We start from the raw sequence: 17,277 nt of genomic DNA, 5'->3' as shown, positions 1-17,277 counted from the left end.
AGGAAAAGAAAGTACATCGTTTAACACCAGCAATCTAATTAAACACCTGAAGACGCATCATAGTGCTGAATACACACAGTTTAGTCAAGCTAAACAAGCAACTCAGCAGCCAACATTAACACAGGTTTTACAGAAGCGCGAGAAGATGTCCAGAGATAATCCACGGGCACTAAAAATAACAGAGGGAATTGCATACTTTATTGCACTTGATGACCAGCCATTGTCGGCTGTTGAAAATATAGGATTGACATCTTCTTGGCATACTGGAGCCGCGATACGAAATTCCGAGCCGCCATCACATTACCACCGCTATGCTACCGAAAGTGTTTAATGACGTGAAAAAGCACGTCAGTGGCCTGTTGCGTGACGTTTCGACCGTCAGTTTTACAACAGATATTTGGTCAAGCAGTGTCTGCCCAATGTCTCTGCTCAATTTAACTGTACAGTGGATTGATGACAACTTTACTCTTCGCCAAGCCACCTTACAAGCAAAGCCGTTTCGGGGTTCGCACACCAGCAAAGCCATAGCAGACGCGTTCGATGGGATGCTTCAGACCTGGTGCATTCCGAAAACCTCTGTCCACGTTGTGCTACGAGACAACGCTAAAAATATGATTAAGGGCATGAATGATGCTGGACTCCCCAGCCTACCTTGTGCCGCTCACACTCTCCAGCTGGTGGTCCACGAAGGACTTTTATCACAGAGAAGTGTTGCTGATGCATTGGCTATCGGACGCAAAATCGTTGGCCATTTTAAACATTCACCTCTAGCCTACTCCTGCCTCGAAGACATTCAGTTAGAGATCGGTCAGCCTGCAAAACGACTACAGCAGGACGTACAGACCCGCTGGAACAGTACATTTTACATGATCCAGTCACTGATTGAGCAGAAACGGGCACTAGGAGTTTTTGTGTCCGAACATGAACTCCCTGATAATCTCACGGCTCACCAATGGGCACTGCTGGAGAAGGTTGTAACTGTTCTGGGTATGTTTGAGGAGTTAACGCGAAAAGTTAGCTCTTCTGAAGCTATGGCAGCAGATGTGATTCCTGCTGTCACTGTATTGCAGCGATTTCTGTCTAGAGAGACCGACGATGACCATGGCATCAAAACTATGAAAGGGACTTTAGCTGCAGCTGTCAGGAGGCGATTTTCTGATGTGGAAGAACAACCCCTCTACAGCATCGCTACTCTACTCGACCCCAGGTAGGTGTTGTGTGTGTGTGTGTGTGTGTGTGTGTGTGTGTGTGTGTGTGTGTGTGTGTGTGTGTGTGTGTGTGCGTGCGTGTGGGTCTGTATCTGTGTGTGTGTCTGTCTGTGTGTGTGTGTGTGTGTGTGTGTGTGTGTGTGTGTGTGTGTGTGTGTGTGTGTGTGTGTGTGTGTGTGTGTGTGTGTGTGTGTGTGTGTGTGTGTGTGTGTGTGTGTCTATGAGCGTGTGTCTGTGTGTATCTGTGTCTGTGAGCGTGTGTCTGTGTGTGTCTGTGTGCGTGTGTGTGCTAGATAGCGAGTTAAGTTGCCAATGTCTTGCTGAAAAGTACATTTTAGGATTTAATTTTCATTAATAAATTATTTGATTAGGCTATATTATTATAATAAATTACCTATTGTCAGATGCCTCATTTTTTTCTCCCTCTGTTATAGGTACAAACATCTTTTTTTCTCTAACACCAGCACTGCTGCAAATGCCAAGGAGATGCTGATGCGTGAGCTGTTGAGGTCGTCTAGAGAAGAGGAGAATCATGACCTGCACGAGCCTCCTGCCAGAAAACCACGCAGGGACCAGGCAAGCAGCAGCCTGGACAGTCAAGCAGGTTCTACTGCACAATTAGAGACATACCTAGGGGAGACCACAATTTCTCGAGAAGACAAACCACTACAATACTGGGCAGTTAACAAAGTCCGGTTCCCTACTCTGGCCAAAATAGCATCCAGATACCTCTCAGCACCATGCAGTAGTGTTGACAGTGAAAGGCTGTTCAGCCCAGTGTCACATATTGTGAATGAAGACAGAAACAGAATCACAGCTGATCATGCAGAGATGATTTTGTTCATCAAAAAGAACCTGCCTTTCATTCTCCCAAAAAGTACCTAAGCTAGTTCAGATCACATTGCTGACTGAAATGTTTGTTTAATTGAAACAAGGGAGCTGTCACTGTGCCACATAGTTTAATTGTTGTTTAATTGAAATATGCAGTAGTTTAATTGAGAATACACAACAGTTACATTGAAATTGAGTTAAATTGAAAGCTGAAGACGCTGTCAAACATTTCATTGATATATTGTTGAGTTGATATTGTTGACTGTACAATACGTTTTTATTTATATTTTGTCAGTTGTGAAGACAGTGCCAGTATTGAGGCTTTTTGTTTACACAGAAATATATATAATTTATTTTTTATTTGAAATTGCTTACATTTATTATTTTACTTATTATTTATTTTAGACTTGTTTAAACAAGCAGAGAAAATAAAAACAGTCTTCCAGCCTGTGTTCTAAAATAGTCTTCTGTCTTCTTTTCTGGTAGCCTGTAATTACTTTCGTGGTAGAAATATCGGTATCGGTACTCGGTATCGGCAAGTACACAAATGTGAATACTCGTACTCGTATCGGTTTGGGAAAAAATGGTATCGGGCCATCCCTATCAAAGATTCAAATGACCTCTTCATAAACATAGACAGTAAAAGAAATGGACAGAGCAATCCCATTGACTTCTACGGCGTTAAGTGATGTCAGTATAGGAGCACTCACTTCCTGATGGCTGAGCGAACTGCGCAGGCTCAGACTGAGCTTGACGACGTAGATGTGACGTGAGCAGCCTGTCTGACAGCTGTAGGTCTTCTAGTAGTTGTGGAAAGTGAAAGCTGAATCACGTTGTTTAAATGTTTTCTCCCGTTGCTTTTGGCTCACTATGGGCTTCTCCCCATTCTTCCCCCTTGACTTTATCAGACTTTATGTCTTCATGTCCCCCCGACTGTCTCATAGACAGTAAAAGATTGCCTGCGAGCGTCTCCTCAGGTCTATACGGTAATTTCTCAACTGTGCGACAGAGTCGCGTTGGTTATGACGCAATCGTTAGCCTATTTTTACAAAAACAGCTTCTGCGGGGCGATAGTGTAAGATACAAGGTAACGGAGCCTTTTATGCATTGTCGTGTTTCTTTAGAAATAAACAATGGACAAATGGACGTTCTTTAAACGTCTCAGATGTAAAGTTATTCACTGTCAAAGTGACGCAAAAATGAATGGGAGTCAATGGGATGCTAACTGCAGGTGATGGCTTGGTAAGCAATGGCAGCCCCTAGGGGTGGAACGCTTTCCGAGCGCTAGATTACCCCCTTGTTCATAAAAGACTGCCTCATTCATGAATGAATCAGCCGTTTGAACGAACCGACTCAATAACTCACTCATTAAGACCTGCCGCCACCTACTGGTAGTTTAGTTTCATGTTTAAACATTCTTTCCAACGTTTCTTATTGCATTAAAAATATAGTTAAAACAATCTCATAACATTATTTAATGCAGTTGTAATTTGTCAGTGTAAATTATTTAATTTAACAACCATATAGCGTTATTCTAATCTCATAAATATGAAGATTTAAATACATCAAAGTTGATGAAAATGTTACTTCTGAATATTGATATTTAACTGCAGATTACCCTGATATTGTGAGTCACAACGTAAACTGGGCAACAGATGATACGCACAATTACCCTACATTAGCCCAAAACTAACTGAATTAAAATGCCACAGCCCATACTGTTTTCTTCTTTTTAATTATTAGAATATAGACAGTAAGAGCGCGCTGATACACAGAGCACTAAAGCACGGAGAATAGTACAACATTATATTACAATTATGTTCTCATTATAATGCTGTGTATGTGACAGATTGGCACTGCACATCTTGCACTGTATTTCATGATCATTCACAGTGCTTCAGGCATCACTGCGCACTTTATTTTCACTTTATTTCGCAGTCTGGAAGGCGTGCTGTCTAATGCTAACCAATCAGACCTCAGTTAACATCCAAAATGCCGCATTAACCAATCCGAGAAATATACCACGTTCGAGTACTCGAGTACTCGAACACTCTCTCCCATCCCTACTGGATAGGATTTACAGCGATTTTTCAAAATTGTGATAATCACGGATGGTTTTAATGATAATTAAATTTAAAACGATATTACTAACCATCAGGACATTTTATCGTGGTTTATTGTGAAACCAGTAATCGTTTCATCCCTAATATATGTGTGTGTGTGTATATATATATATATATATATATATATATATATATATATATAATAGCATGCATAATACAACAGATGTTGCCCACAGTGCTTCACAAACAGTAGGATAAAATACTTAATTAGAAATTGCATACAAACAAACAAACACTACAATGTAAAAACAGAAAGCAATAAACAAGCAAACATTAAGACTATATCACTTTCACACAGCAGGCCAGGCCACTTCAGACTAGGGGTGTAAGAAAATATCGATACACGTGAATATCGAGATATTATGTTTGGCGATACTGTATCGATTCTCAAAAACACTATATCGATATTTATATATTTATTTATTTACATCCAAGATTCGTGGCTTTGTGTTCGGTTTAAACCACAGACTGTATAACACCCAACCACTAGATGGCAGTGTTATCTCAGAACGTATAACTGACGCGGCGCCGGAGAAGCGCAAGGTAAGAGTGTGTGCATCACTAGTGTTTACATTAGCAAACCCAGCTCTCAAGACGATAGCATTATTCCGCTCCTGCAGTATACAGAGCTGAAGTGTGGACTCATTTTGGCTTCAGCTAAAAAGAAGCCACTTAGGAAATCGACAAGAATCATTTTGTTTGCAAAATAGGCCAAGTTAAAATCGAATACTCAGGAAACACATTGAAACAGAGCTCGCTTAACATCCTGACGTCACCCGCACTGCTGAGAAGCGTTTCGATAGAATGTACTGCAAGTTTTCCTCTCAGAAACATAATAAACAAACACCAAAACTGACAGCGGTGGCAGCTGAATGAAAGATCATAGCGATGTGGATATATGACCAGCTCTGCAGTTCAGTAACATTACTTGAAATAGCACTTTATACAATAGACTTATAGAAAATAGCTTAACTGTATTAAATATATAACAAACAGTCATTCAGTCATGAAATGGACTGCACTTTCTGTTGTTAAATAGCCACTGCTATACTGTGAACCTTTAAAACATATACACATAAAGAATCCTGCAGTCACTTAACATTTTACTTTACTCAGGTTGCACAAAATAGTGATTAGTGATATAAATTATACTGTATTAATTAAATAAAATACTTTGTCTCGTTTTTTAGGCATATGGTTGTGTTCTTTATTCTTTTAAATTATAAAAAAATAAAGAAATATCGCAATATATTGCCTCTTTTACAATATCGCAATATATCACAATATATCGTATCGTAACCACTGTATCGTGATACGTATTGTATCGCCAGATTCTTGGCAATACACAGCCCTACTTCAGACTAGGGCTGGACGATATGGCCAAAATTTATATCACGATATATTTCTTAATTTTGGTCGATACGATATAATTTCGATATCGATATGAACTAGCTATATAAAAGCTTTAGAAAAACTACCAAGAACTGCCACAAAGGATTTCTGTACCTACAAACTTCTGACAAATTAATTTGCCAAGTCTATGAAACCTCCTCATATAAAACTATATAATATTTTAGAAATAAAAACGGTACAAATAAATTAATGTTCACCTTTTATTTGTATTTAGCCTTTATACGAACAAGAAATGTGAAATCACCGTCAAATAAACAAGACTCTCACTTCGCAGACGCAGTTTATTGAGCATTTTCTTCAGTGAAGAACGATTCATAGCGCTATATTCTCCTTTTATGCAAAACGTCTCAGGTTACGTATGTAACCATGGTTCCCTGAGAGGGAACGAGACGCTGCGTCGAAACGCTAGGGGACGCCTCTGCGTGCCATGTCATGAAGCACTTGTGTAATCAGTCCAATAGCGGGACGATACGTCACGGGCGGGTGACGTCATCGACCAGGAAGCTATAAAGCATGCCCGGACCAAACAGTCACTAGCTTCTGGAAAAGTCGAACAAATCGATCACAGGCATGCCGGGAGTATGGCATCTCGACGCAGCGTCTCGTTCCCTCCCTATCTCGAGGGAACTTCGAGCTGCGTCGAAACGCTAGGGGACCTCAATACCCACGCCGCCAGAGTCCCAAATGTCTGTATGTGTGAATCAACCCAGAAACACCCGGGACCCCGGTGTAGAGGCTACATCTAGATTGTAAAACCTCCCAAATGTATGCGGAGAGGACCACCCAGCCGCATCACATACCTCTGACAATGAAACTCCCGAAATAAGAGCCATAGAGGCAGCCATTCTCCTAGTGGAGTGGGCGCGGACCCTCATTGGTGAAGGATGTCCGGCCGACTCATAAGCGAGCGAAATAGCCTCGACTATCCACTTGCTAAGCATCTGCTTTGAAGCCGGTTTTCCCTTGCTCGGGGACCCAAAAACACACAAACAACTGTTCTGAGTTTCGCCACAGGGCAGCCCTGTGGACATATGCATCTAGGGCCCTGACCGGACATAGCAGATTTAGCTTCTCTTGGTCTTGACTAGTGAACGGAGGCGGACAGAAAGCCTGCAGCATTACTGGTCCCGGCACATTAGTCGGGACCTTGGAAGCATATCCTTCCCTCGGGAAGAGAAATGCTTTTACCATTCCTGGTGCAAACTCCAGACAAGAGGGTGCCACTGCCTAAGTAGGCACCCTCGAGCGTGCCGCAGGTCTGCGCCTCAAAGTACCACGAAGGAAACGCATGACCCAAGGGTGTTTCCCCAATGATGCATTATCTAATGGAATATGATAAGCAGATATCGCCGACACATATACTTTCAGTGATGACGGAGATAACCCTGCGGAGAATTTTTCTTGTAGGAACTCAAGAACTGAACCGAACGGGCAGTTAACAGGGTCCAAAGCCTGGTGCGTACACCAGGCGACAAAAACTCTCCATTTGAGTGCGTAAAGTCTCCTTGTGGATGGTGCTCTGGAGTGCAACATGGTCTCTATCACCTCAGTAGATAGACCCGTGTTTATGAACTGGGCCCCCTCAGGGGCCAAGCCCACCGTTTCCACAGTTCCGGGCGCGGGTGCAGTACTGACCCCCCCGGCCTGCGAAAGAAGATCTCTCCTGACTGGGATTTTCCAGGGAGGACCTTCTAGGAGAGACATAATGTCGGCGAGCCATACTTGGCCCGGCCAGAGCGGGGCTACCAATAAAAGCTGAACCCCGTCCCGGCGGACGCTCTCCAGCACTCCTGGGAGCAATGCCAGAGGGGGGAAGGCGTACAGACGCAGCCTCGGCCACGTCTGTACCATTGCGTCCAGCCCCAGCAGGGCTGGATGCGTGAGGGAGAAATATGCTGGACAGTGTGTCGTCTCTCGAGACGCAAACAGATCCACCTGGGCTCGCCCAAAGCGGATCCACAGCTCCTCCACCACCTCGGGTGGAGTCTCCATTCTCCCGGCATCACTCCCTGCCTCGACAGGGAGTCTGCCGCTACATACAGGACCCCCGGGATGTACATCGCCCTGAGCGAGAGCATCTTGCCGTGGGCCCATGTTAGCATATGACGCGTCAGCTTCCACACCCGACGCAATCTCAACCCCCCCTGGTGATTTATATACGAGACCACCGAAGTGTTGTCTGACCGAACTAACACATGGTGGCCCCGCAGGTCTGAGAGGAAGTGTTTGATTTTATATGATTGAAACACAGCCATCAACCCCAGCTGGTTTATGTGCCAGGAGAGCTGACGGCCGCTCAGACCTTGGGCCGAGCGGCCACTCATGACCGCTCCCCAGCCAGTTAGGGAGGCATCCGTCGTTAGCGTTACGCGACGACAAGGAGCCCCCAGAACTGGACCTTGGGACAGGAACCAAGGATCTTTTCACTTCACTAAGGCACGTAGGCAGCGCCGCGTGACCTTGATCAAGCGAAAAAGGGTTTCCCCTCAGGGAGAACCCCTTGGTCCTGAGCCACCACTGTAAGGGTCTCATGTACCGCAGGCCAAAAGGTACCCCGTTGGACGCTGCTGTCATCAGCCCTAACACTCTCTGAAAGTGTTTCACAGTGAGTGACTGACCTAGCTTTATCTGGTTCACGGTATCCAGGATCGTTTTTATCCTGGGAGGGGATAGCCGAGCCAACATTATTTTCGTGTCCCAGACTACCGCCAGAAAAGTAGTGCTCTGCAGCTTATAGGTGCCAGCACACATTTCTTTCCGTTCAACCTTAGCCCCAACACTCTCATATGGGCGAGAACAGCATCTCAATGCTGAACGCCCACTGTTTCGACTATGCTAACACCAGCCAATCGTCGATATAGTTGAGCACGCGAATGCCCTGGAGTCGCACCTGAGCCAGAGCTGCATTCACGCACTTGGTGAAAGTGTGGGGTGATTAAGCTAGGCCGAATGGCAGCACTCAATACTGGTAAGCTTCGCCCCCAAAAGCAAACCTGAAGACCTCTCTGTGCTGCGGAAGGATGGAGATGTGGAAGTATACATTTTTTAGGTCTATTGTGACACACCAGTCCTCGGACCTGACGTGACACACGATCTGTTTTATCGTGAGCATTTTGTTTAGCTGATGCAGATCTAAAAATAGGCCTTAACCCTCCATCCTTCTTTGGAACTATGAAGTACCGGCTGTAAAAGCCCGACTCTCTGCAGAGGGGAGGGACCCGTGTATAGCCTCTTTTCGCAGAAGAGTCTGTACCTCTTGTTCCATGACCAGAGGCTACTCGGGGGTTACTACCGTAGGAGTAACCCTGCTGAACACGGGTGGGTGTGACCGAACCCTTTTTATAATGTGAGCAGGACCCATTCTGAGATATTCGGCAGAAGTTTCCACGCTGCCAGAAAATCTACTAAGGGAACCAGCCTCTCGAGGCTGGTCTCTGGATTTTCCTGGGTGGTCAGCCCGGTGTCCTGTAACGGATAACCGGCAGGTAGCAACCGAACTGACCGCCCCGGGGCCCTCACGAGAGGGCGCGAACATCCCCAAGCCGCTACGTTTCCGGGCGGACAAGGAGATATATGTTCGCCGGGGACCGCCGCGCCCTGAAGCACCAACGGTGGCAGGGTTGGCAGACCGGCCCCCCCCGATGGCACCGGGAAAGAGCGGGCGCCTCGGCGAGCCGCACTCTCCCGGAGGGGACTGCCATCGGAAGTCCTGCGCCTCTGACGTCAGGACTTCTTAGCCGAGGCCTTCCTAGCAGTAAGGACGGCCCTCAGATCCGCCCTACCACGGGAAGGTCCCGGCTGAGCGCGTCACCCGGACCCCCGATCTCTCTGTGGGGGGGCCCCGAGCGGCCACGCTCTCTCTTTTGTTTTGCTCGGTGTAGGTTTGAGAAAGGATGTACTCGGCTGAGGCTGCCCCGCCCGACAGCCCCAGAGGGACATTTTGATTTATTTATTTATTATATATATATATATATATATATATATATATATATATATATATATATATATATATATATATATATATATTTCACATCTCAATATCAATATCCCCCAGCAGGTCTGCTTGTTTTATATGCTTGCAATGCAACCGCCGTATACAAACCGGCGGCCGCCTGATCTGCTGCCGAATATGCCCTACCCCCAAAGCCGACTTTTTTTTTTTTTTTTTTTTTTTTTACCGGCTTGTTGTGGGCAGCTGTGGGGCTGTGTGACGATGTGGACTCAGGGGAGAGATAGCTCGCAAGCGTCTCTTCCCCCCGAGACATCGTCGCCCTTTCTGAATGATAGATGCAGACCCATAATCTACGCGATGCCTCGGCAAACACGCGATCTGAGCCACTAAACTCAACCCCGTAATCTACACGCTGCCTCGGCAAGCGCGAGATCCGCGATCGAGTCATAGAATCTATATTGTAGACCCGTGATCTACACGCTGCCTCGGCAAACGCGAGATCCGAGCCACTAGATTCAGCCCCTCGTACTCTCAAACATGCTGTCTGCTCGCCATTATATTGTTCTTTCTCTTTCTTATTTTATTTATTTATATATTTATTTATTTTTTGGCGAACTTCTTGACACTCGGCCGGCCAGTCTAAACTTAACCTGGACACAGCGCGAGTTACACCAATAGCACCTCTTTTTATGAGTGTGTGTGTGTCGTTTTCTTTTGGCAGATCATCATCAGCGCTAACAACATCCAGTTCCTCGGAGCTGGAGTGCTGCTGCGTTTGTGCCTCAGCGCGAGCAGAAGAAAACCGCAGAGCGTGCTTCCAGCTCGCTAACTGAGGCATGAGATCCAGCGGGTAAAGGCAGAGATAGGGGATCACCCGTCTCTAACCCCGCCACTAGATCCAACTGCGATCCCCAGGACGCGAGCCTTCGCTGCGCCTCGGCAACAGCGGGACCCGAGCCCTGAGGACCGCGAGCCAAAGCACTCTCCTCGAAGAGTGCCCGGCGTGATCTTAATATGCGCATTGGGAGTCTCTCGCAATGCTCGCAGCCGACCCCCTCGAGAGCTGACTGGGCATGTTCGAGCCCCAAACACATCACACATTAGGACGTGTGTATCCCTACCCGTGATGTAACGTGGGCAGGGAGGAACACAACACCTATACTGACTTGCCATATTTCTTTCTTTCTTTCTTTCTTTTTTTTTTTTGAACACACACACAATAAATGGACATACAATTCACACAGAGCGCTTGTGAAGACACAGAAGCTAGTGACTGTTTGGTCCGGGCATGCTTTATAGCTTCCTGGTCGATGACGTCACCCGCCCGTGACGTATCGTCCCGCTATTGGACTGATTACACAAGTGCTTCATGACATGGCACGCAGAGGCGTCCCCTAGCGTTTCGACGCAGCTCGAAGTTCCCTCGAGATAGGGAACTATACCTTTATCTACTGATGCACAAAAAAATAAATAAAATAAGACTCAATTCAGTGGCCTATTTGTGCTCTGTTTGAGATGAGTGCACGCTACTTTTTGCAAGGCTTTAAACACGAGCAAATGATACATTTTCGTGAAGCCATGTCTGACTGTCTTTCACAAGCTTTGAAAGGTAATTTAAACGAGAATGAACGCATTGGTGTTAATACATGACATTGTGTGCAAATGTGGAAAGTATTAAAACAAATGTGCCACTTGCCTCTTACATAAATAGTCTACATGGATTATTTGTAACGCTTGGCATCGTATTGTTAGACATTAGATTGATGCATCTATGTCGATGTATTGTTACACCCCTAGTCGGCACCTCTCCGGCACAAGTTTAATATCAGCCCCATTCGCACGGGATTCGTATTATCTGGGGACCTCTGGTGATTTGTAATGATTGCAGAGAATGTCTGTGATCTTAATCCCGTGCGAATCGGCCATGTCTGTAATTTGTAAAGTAAAAATTCCCCCGCAAATTAGCCTACCTACCATATTTCGCCGAACACTGAGGTCCTGTGATAACATTAGTCCCGTGCGAATCGAGATCTCTGTGATTTGGCCAGGATTAGGCGGATTGTATATACTTTTTGCAAGCTTTTTTTCTCCCTGTGAGCATTTCTATCTTTATCTTTCACGAAGAATAAAGTCTGCATTCATAATGCGCACCGTTCAGTCATTCCCGTGCAGCCGCGCCCACACGGATTATACTTTCACTTTAGAATGAGTATCAATTTGAGAGTAATCTGATTGAATGGTGTGTTTAATATTAACATTAATACTGTTCTGAATGAAAAACATAACAGAACAGTATAGTACAATGACAATCTTGTTTAAATAGGCGCTTTTACATTTAGTTTTGAAACTGAATCTTCCGCCGTAGGCTATATTGTCAGCTTCCTACTCGTGATAAATGAAATCTGATTCCTGCCGCTGGTCTGAGCTCAGTTCATGGCGTCTGTTCGCTAACTGAACGAAATTATATATATTTATTAGGCTACTGTAAAATAATCAAAACGATATCGATGCCTGTTTATGATTTCATACAGCTATCTATAACGAACATCATATCCGGGAGAAGTCAGTAAATTTGAGTAAAATCACAGGCTTTGCTTATCCCGTGCGAATGCGCCACGCAAAACTCAGATGTGGAGGAGTCATTTCTAAATCACAGAGGTCCCTAGATAATACTAATCCCGTGCGAATAGTGCTTTAGATAGACGAACCACTTCCACGCCACTAAAGAAAGTTAGTCTTTCTTCTCTTATCAACTATTTATTTCTCCTTACTTGTGGAAGCTCGTTCAGTCACATTTGTGTTGCGGTCAGGGAAACTCTCTTTGTAGCTAAAACGTGCCGCGTTGGATCTGTCAGCCTACTACTGCTGAGCACTGGCTGCGTGTCCGTGGTGTACGTCATCATGCAAGAAGCCAATCGTGTTCTGCTCTTTCTGATGGCATGCGCCCTGAACGTCAGTCATATCGAAATATCGGAAATGTGTTTAAAAATCATATCACCGTTATTGAAAAAAATTATATCGCGATATATATTGATATTGAATTATTGTCCAGCCCTACTTCAGACTGACCCCCATGCTACATCTAATAATTGGGTTTTTAACAATGACTTAATGGGTTATTTCACGAGTTGATACATACCTCTCTCGTCTCAGTGCGTGCACTTAATCTCTCTGACGCGCGGTGATGATCTGATTGCATTTAGCTTAGCCCATTAAGCCCAGTTAATTCACTATGAAACCAAACAGAGATCAAGTTAGAAGTACCAAACACTTCCATCTTTTCCCTATTTAAATACAGTTAGAAACGCGCCACGTTTTATTTTGTCACCATACTTGATCGTTTAACTACTCGTGTAACTGTATTTAAATAGGAGAAACGTGGAGGTGTTTGGTACTTCTAACTTGATCTCTGTTTGGTTCCATAGTGAATGAACTGGGCTTAGGGAGCTAAGCTAAATGCTATCAGATCATCACCGCGCGTCTGGGAGATTAAGTGCACGCACTGAGACGAGAGAGGTATGTATCAACTCGTTTAAGTTAAGGGAATAACATAGTTTAATATGAAAAGGCAGTGAAGTATCCCTTTAAACACAGCCAATGACTTTGCTAATCTGACTGAGTGCGGGAGGTCATTCCACAGTTAAGGACCGATTTGAGAAAACGCTCTGTCACCTTTATGTTTAAAATTTGTTCTTACAGTCACAAGGAGATTTAGATTTTCCGATCTCAATGACCTAAACAGGATGTATACAGACAAAAACTCAGAAAGGTATGGTGGTGCCAAATTATGTAGCGCTTTAAAAACCAGAACAATGATCTTGTAATGTACTCTAAACTTGACTGGCAGCCAATTCAAGTCTCTCAATAAAGGTGTAACATGATCCGTTCTCTTGGCTGACTTAATCAATCTGGCTGCAGCATTTTGTATGTTTTGCAAGCATGCCAAAGCCTTTTTATCAATCCCAGCATACAGTGAATTACAGTTATCCATCCATTCTAGAGAAAACAACTGCAGAAATAGCCCTCTAAAAATCTGTTGGAGATAGAAAAGGGTTGTTTTTGCTAAGAGCTTTAAGTAGGGGGAAAAAGACTTAACCAAATAATTTATTTGTTTTTAGCTCAGAATCCAAGATAAAACCAAGGCTTTTAACCTTGTCAGCGATTGAAACAGCCAATGGGTGTTTTTTAGGCACTTGGACATTAAGTGGTAATTGGGACCGAAAACTATAACCTCCGTTTTCTCCTTATTTAATTTAAAAAAATTATCTGCCAACCAGTCTTTCACCTATAGAAAACAGGCTAAGGTTACCGAAAGTATTATCATTGTTAAAGTATTACAAGCACTTGTCTGCCTTTCAGCACAGATATTGTGCCAAAGTGATAAAGCCTGTTTAAACCGAACAAAATCCCATGCTTAAAGATTTGATTAATTTTAGAGCTATCAGCAAACTTGTGCAGAGGTCTATAAACCAATGTTTTGGCAAAGCACCCCTTCCTTCCTCTAACTAACCCTAAAAATTGCAATGGTAGCCAATGCATTACAGTTCCTAGGATGCGGATATAGGCCTACGTTAAAATCACATCTGAACAAGTTAGGAGAGCACTATTGTAACTGAGGCTGTTTCTGCGCTCACTACTAATCGCGGGTTAAATATCAACAATCTGCTCGCGTGCACCGCGAAGCAAACAACCGCCCATGTTACTCTGTATAAAACAGAATTCACTGGCGTCTTGTTTGTCAGTCTAAAGTTCTATAAACGTGCCTTTAAGCTACGTTTAAAATGTTTATAAAAAAATAAAATAAATAAAAACACAGCACACACCGGCTCTGCCCGACTTACTGGACCACAAGATTCATTTCCTAACAATAAAACTTAAAATGAAACTATACAATACGCCAAACTAATGGTGTCAACATATTTATGCTCTTCACTATTTTTCTTGAGCTCTGTATGCAGTTGAAGGAATAAAACTAACCTAATTTAGTGTCCCATTGACTCAGGAGGAGAATGATACGCGCTCGGTCCTCTCTGTGTCCAGCCAGTTTAGCATGACAAAAGAGTACATACGCGATGAGTGCGGCAAGACCTTGGTCGTGTCTGCGGACACGCCTCCTCTCAGCGGGGACGCGCTTTAATGGAACTCTGACTTTCGGCTGAAAAGAGAGTGACTCATACACTTCACAAAATATAAAAATGGAGGTAGTTCATGGGATATTTCACTTGCATTTTACGTTTCTGACTCCCAGAGGTTGTTTGATCTACCTCCTACACGTTTCAACACACATTCTCTGTTGTAACTCAGTTTTCTGTTTGCTTACTTAATGTATGACATAAAGTCTGGTAACAATTACCATACCAACCCGTTCACAGCGAGCTATACATATTTGCCAACAAAAACTAAATCACTTGATTTTTTTTTAACCATTTTCTTTTTTCATCTGGAAGTGCCCTGTAATTTAGGCCATGCAGATGGCTCCAAAAAACATATACATACACACACATACCAAATGTCCCTATACAACATTAGTAATGTAAGAAAGTTTTAACCTTCTGAGGTCATTTGTTTGATCTGCATGAGGAGAAATATCATAAACCATACTATATTAGGGCTTTTTTTTTTTTTTTTTTTTTTGAATGGGGGACTGTCGGTGGTAATTATATATAATTAACTTTATTAATATATTATAATTAACTTTAACATATTAAAAGATAACATACTTTTAGATAATAATTTGATTTGAATAATTTATCATTTTCCTGTTTGGGCCAATCCAAAACAAGCTTTTGTGTGTGTTTCACTGGTTGCAAATCTTCTGCTTAACCTTGCATTAAATCTATGTCATAAGAGAGTGCATAGGCATATTTTCCATTGTAAATTTAATTTAGTGTAAAAGTTACAGCTGGGAGGAGGGTGGGGGGAAAGAAGGAAAGACAGTCCCCTCCCCCTGCCGCCTAGGTCTGTTCTCCATCACTTTAAGAACTCAAGTTGCATCATGGGGAGGGGGCGCTGGAGTGCTGCACGGTTACATTGATTACTTCCAGACCTCGGCTACACATTTCAACACTACTCATGCACTCATACTACAGCACACAAGCGTATGCGGATATACACAATTATAAACATTCATTCTGAATACTCTGAGTTAAACTATAGATACATACCATATGCAGTTTTGTATTTTCTCTCTTGTTAGTCAGGGAGACAGTGCTAAACAAAAACTTTACTAAACAAAAAAAAAGAAAGGAGGTAACAAAAACAATAAAACATAGCACACTAGCCCATATGAGATATGAAACATCAAGTAATCTTGCAAATGTCTAAATCTGTCTCTAATTTGTATAAAATGAACGGGAATTGCAAAACTTGTGAGTCTCTCCATCTGTTTATGCCTGTATGTCCCAAAATGTACCTGGGTAGCCTACTTCAGGACACATAGTCCCAGTTATTTAGTTACTACTCTTAAGAAAAATTAAGAGAGAGGGAAGAATCTTGCAGAATAGAATGAGTCGAGGAGTATGAGAGATTGAGAGGGAGGATGAGGAGGGGGTGTGACCAATCAACTATTAAAAACTGCAACATTCTCTGGAAGTCTGGAGTCACACAGAAAAGTGTGATCTCATATCACTCTGATCAGCAAACACAGGAAGAAAAAGAGAGACAGCAAAAAAGAACAAAAAAGAGAGTTTGTTTATATACTCTGCTAAATATATGACAGAAAAGAACAAAGAATGCAAGGAAAGAGAAAGTGGGTGAGAAATTACTGTGGTGAGTCAGGCAGTGTAGAGCCCTGCACGGGCCTCAAATCTAGGCCCTAGCCCGGCCCGGGCCCGAGACGCTGAGGCCCTAGCCCGGCCCGTGTCCGACAGCTTATCAAAATTCTCGGCCCGAGTCCGACTAGAGCCCGTTTTTTTTTTTTTTTTTTTTTTTTTTTTTTTTTTTTTTTTTTTTACATTGTTGCAGCCATTAAAATAGTTCTGTTTTGTTTTTAATGTCAAAGTAGTTATTTTTCGTTTCGTTTCTTTAGTACGTTAATGATCAAAAATGTTTAGAGCATTTTTTTGTTTGTTAAATTAAAGTTTTAATTTTTTTAAGTGACGACCAAAAGCGGCCAGCGGCCGACAGTGAGTTAACCGCATATTTAATTAATTTAGTCTCTCAAATCAACTCTTGACTTGTCTTGCCTATAATAAAATCCATAAAACACTTCAAGCATCACAATGTTAGTTAATTTCGCCAACTATTACCACCAGTAGCCTAAAAGGCATTTTTGACGAGCTGAGGCAGGCTGATTCTGCTCGCGGCTCTCGCAAACGGAGCTAAACAAATAAAATAAAAAAAGCACATGCAGGTTGTCTTATAGCCTACCTTACACCTACGCAAATGAATATAAATCCCATCTTCAATTCCCGGGGTATATGCTCATTTAACGGAGTTTACAGCAACGGAAGCAAAAGATTAAGATGCATTTTATTCAGCAGCTTATTTCAGATTCAAATACCACATAAGAGAGAGCGCGACGCACTGGTAAGATAATGATCTCATTCATCTCATTCATTTTTATTGAAGATGATGGTGTTTTTGACTATCTTAGACTTATTTTAAGTTTCATTTACGGCCATTTGCGTTGGCTTGCATTAGTCATTTGCGGCGATGCGTGTTGCAGCACCATCATATCTATCTGACTACAACATATAGCCCATAAAACATTGTGACACATAATGACATTTTCATGTTTGAAAGTCTGTAG

General features: G+C 43.2%; 1 protein-coding gene across 5 annotated transcripts in view; it reads right to left on the bottom strand.

Moving 5' to 3' along the window:
• Window positions 1-15,795, bottom strand: part of phldb2a (pleckstrin homology-like domain, family B, member 2a) — a 213,805-nt gene extending 198,010 nt beyond the window's left edge. For 4 of the 5 annotated variants that reach the window (XM_067433808.1, XM_067433811.1, XM_067433812.1 and 1 more), the window contains exon 1: window positions 14,505-14,622. The gene's annotated coding sequence lies outside the window, so the exon portion shown is untranslated. Of the gene's footprint in view, window positions 1-14,504; window positions 14,623-15,691 lie in introns of those variants that run through there. The other variant, XM_067433809.1, reaches the window with a different exon arrangement.
• Window positions 15,796-17,277: the final 1,482 nt, after the last annotated feature.

The sequence above is a fragment of the Pseudorasbora parva genome, chromosome 23, assembly GCF_024679245.1.
Source record: "Pseudorasbora parva isolate DD20220531a chromosome 23, ASM2467924v1, whole genome shotgun sequence".
Classification (NCBI taxonomy): Eukaryota; Metazoa; Chordata; class Actinopteri; order Cypriniformes; family Gobionidae; genus Pseudorasbora; species Pseudorasbora parva.
The sequence above is the reverse complement of the archived record's forward strand: the minus strand, read 5'-3'. Positions and strand labels throughout refer to the sequence as shown.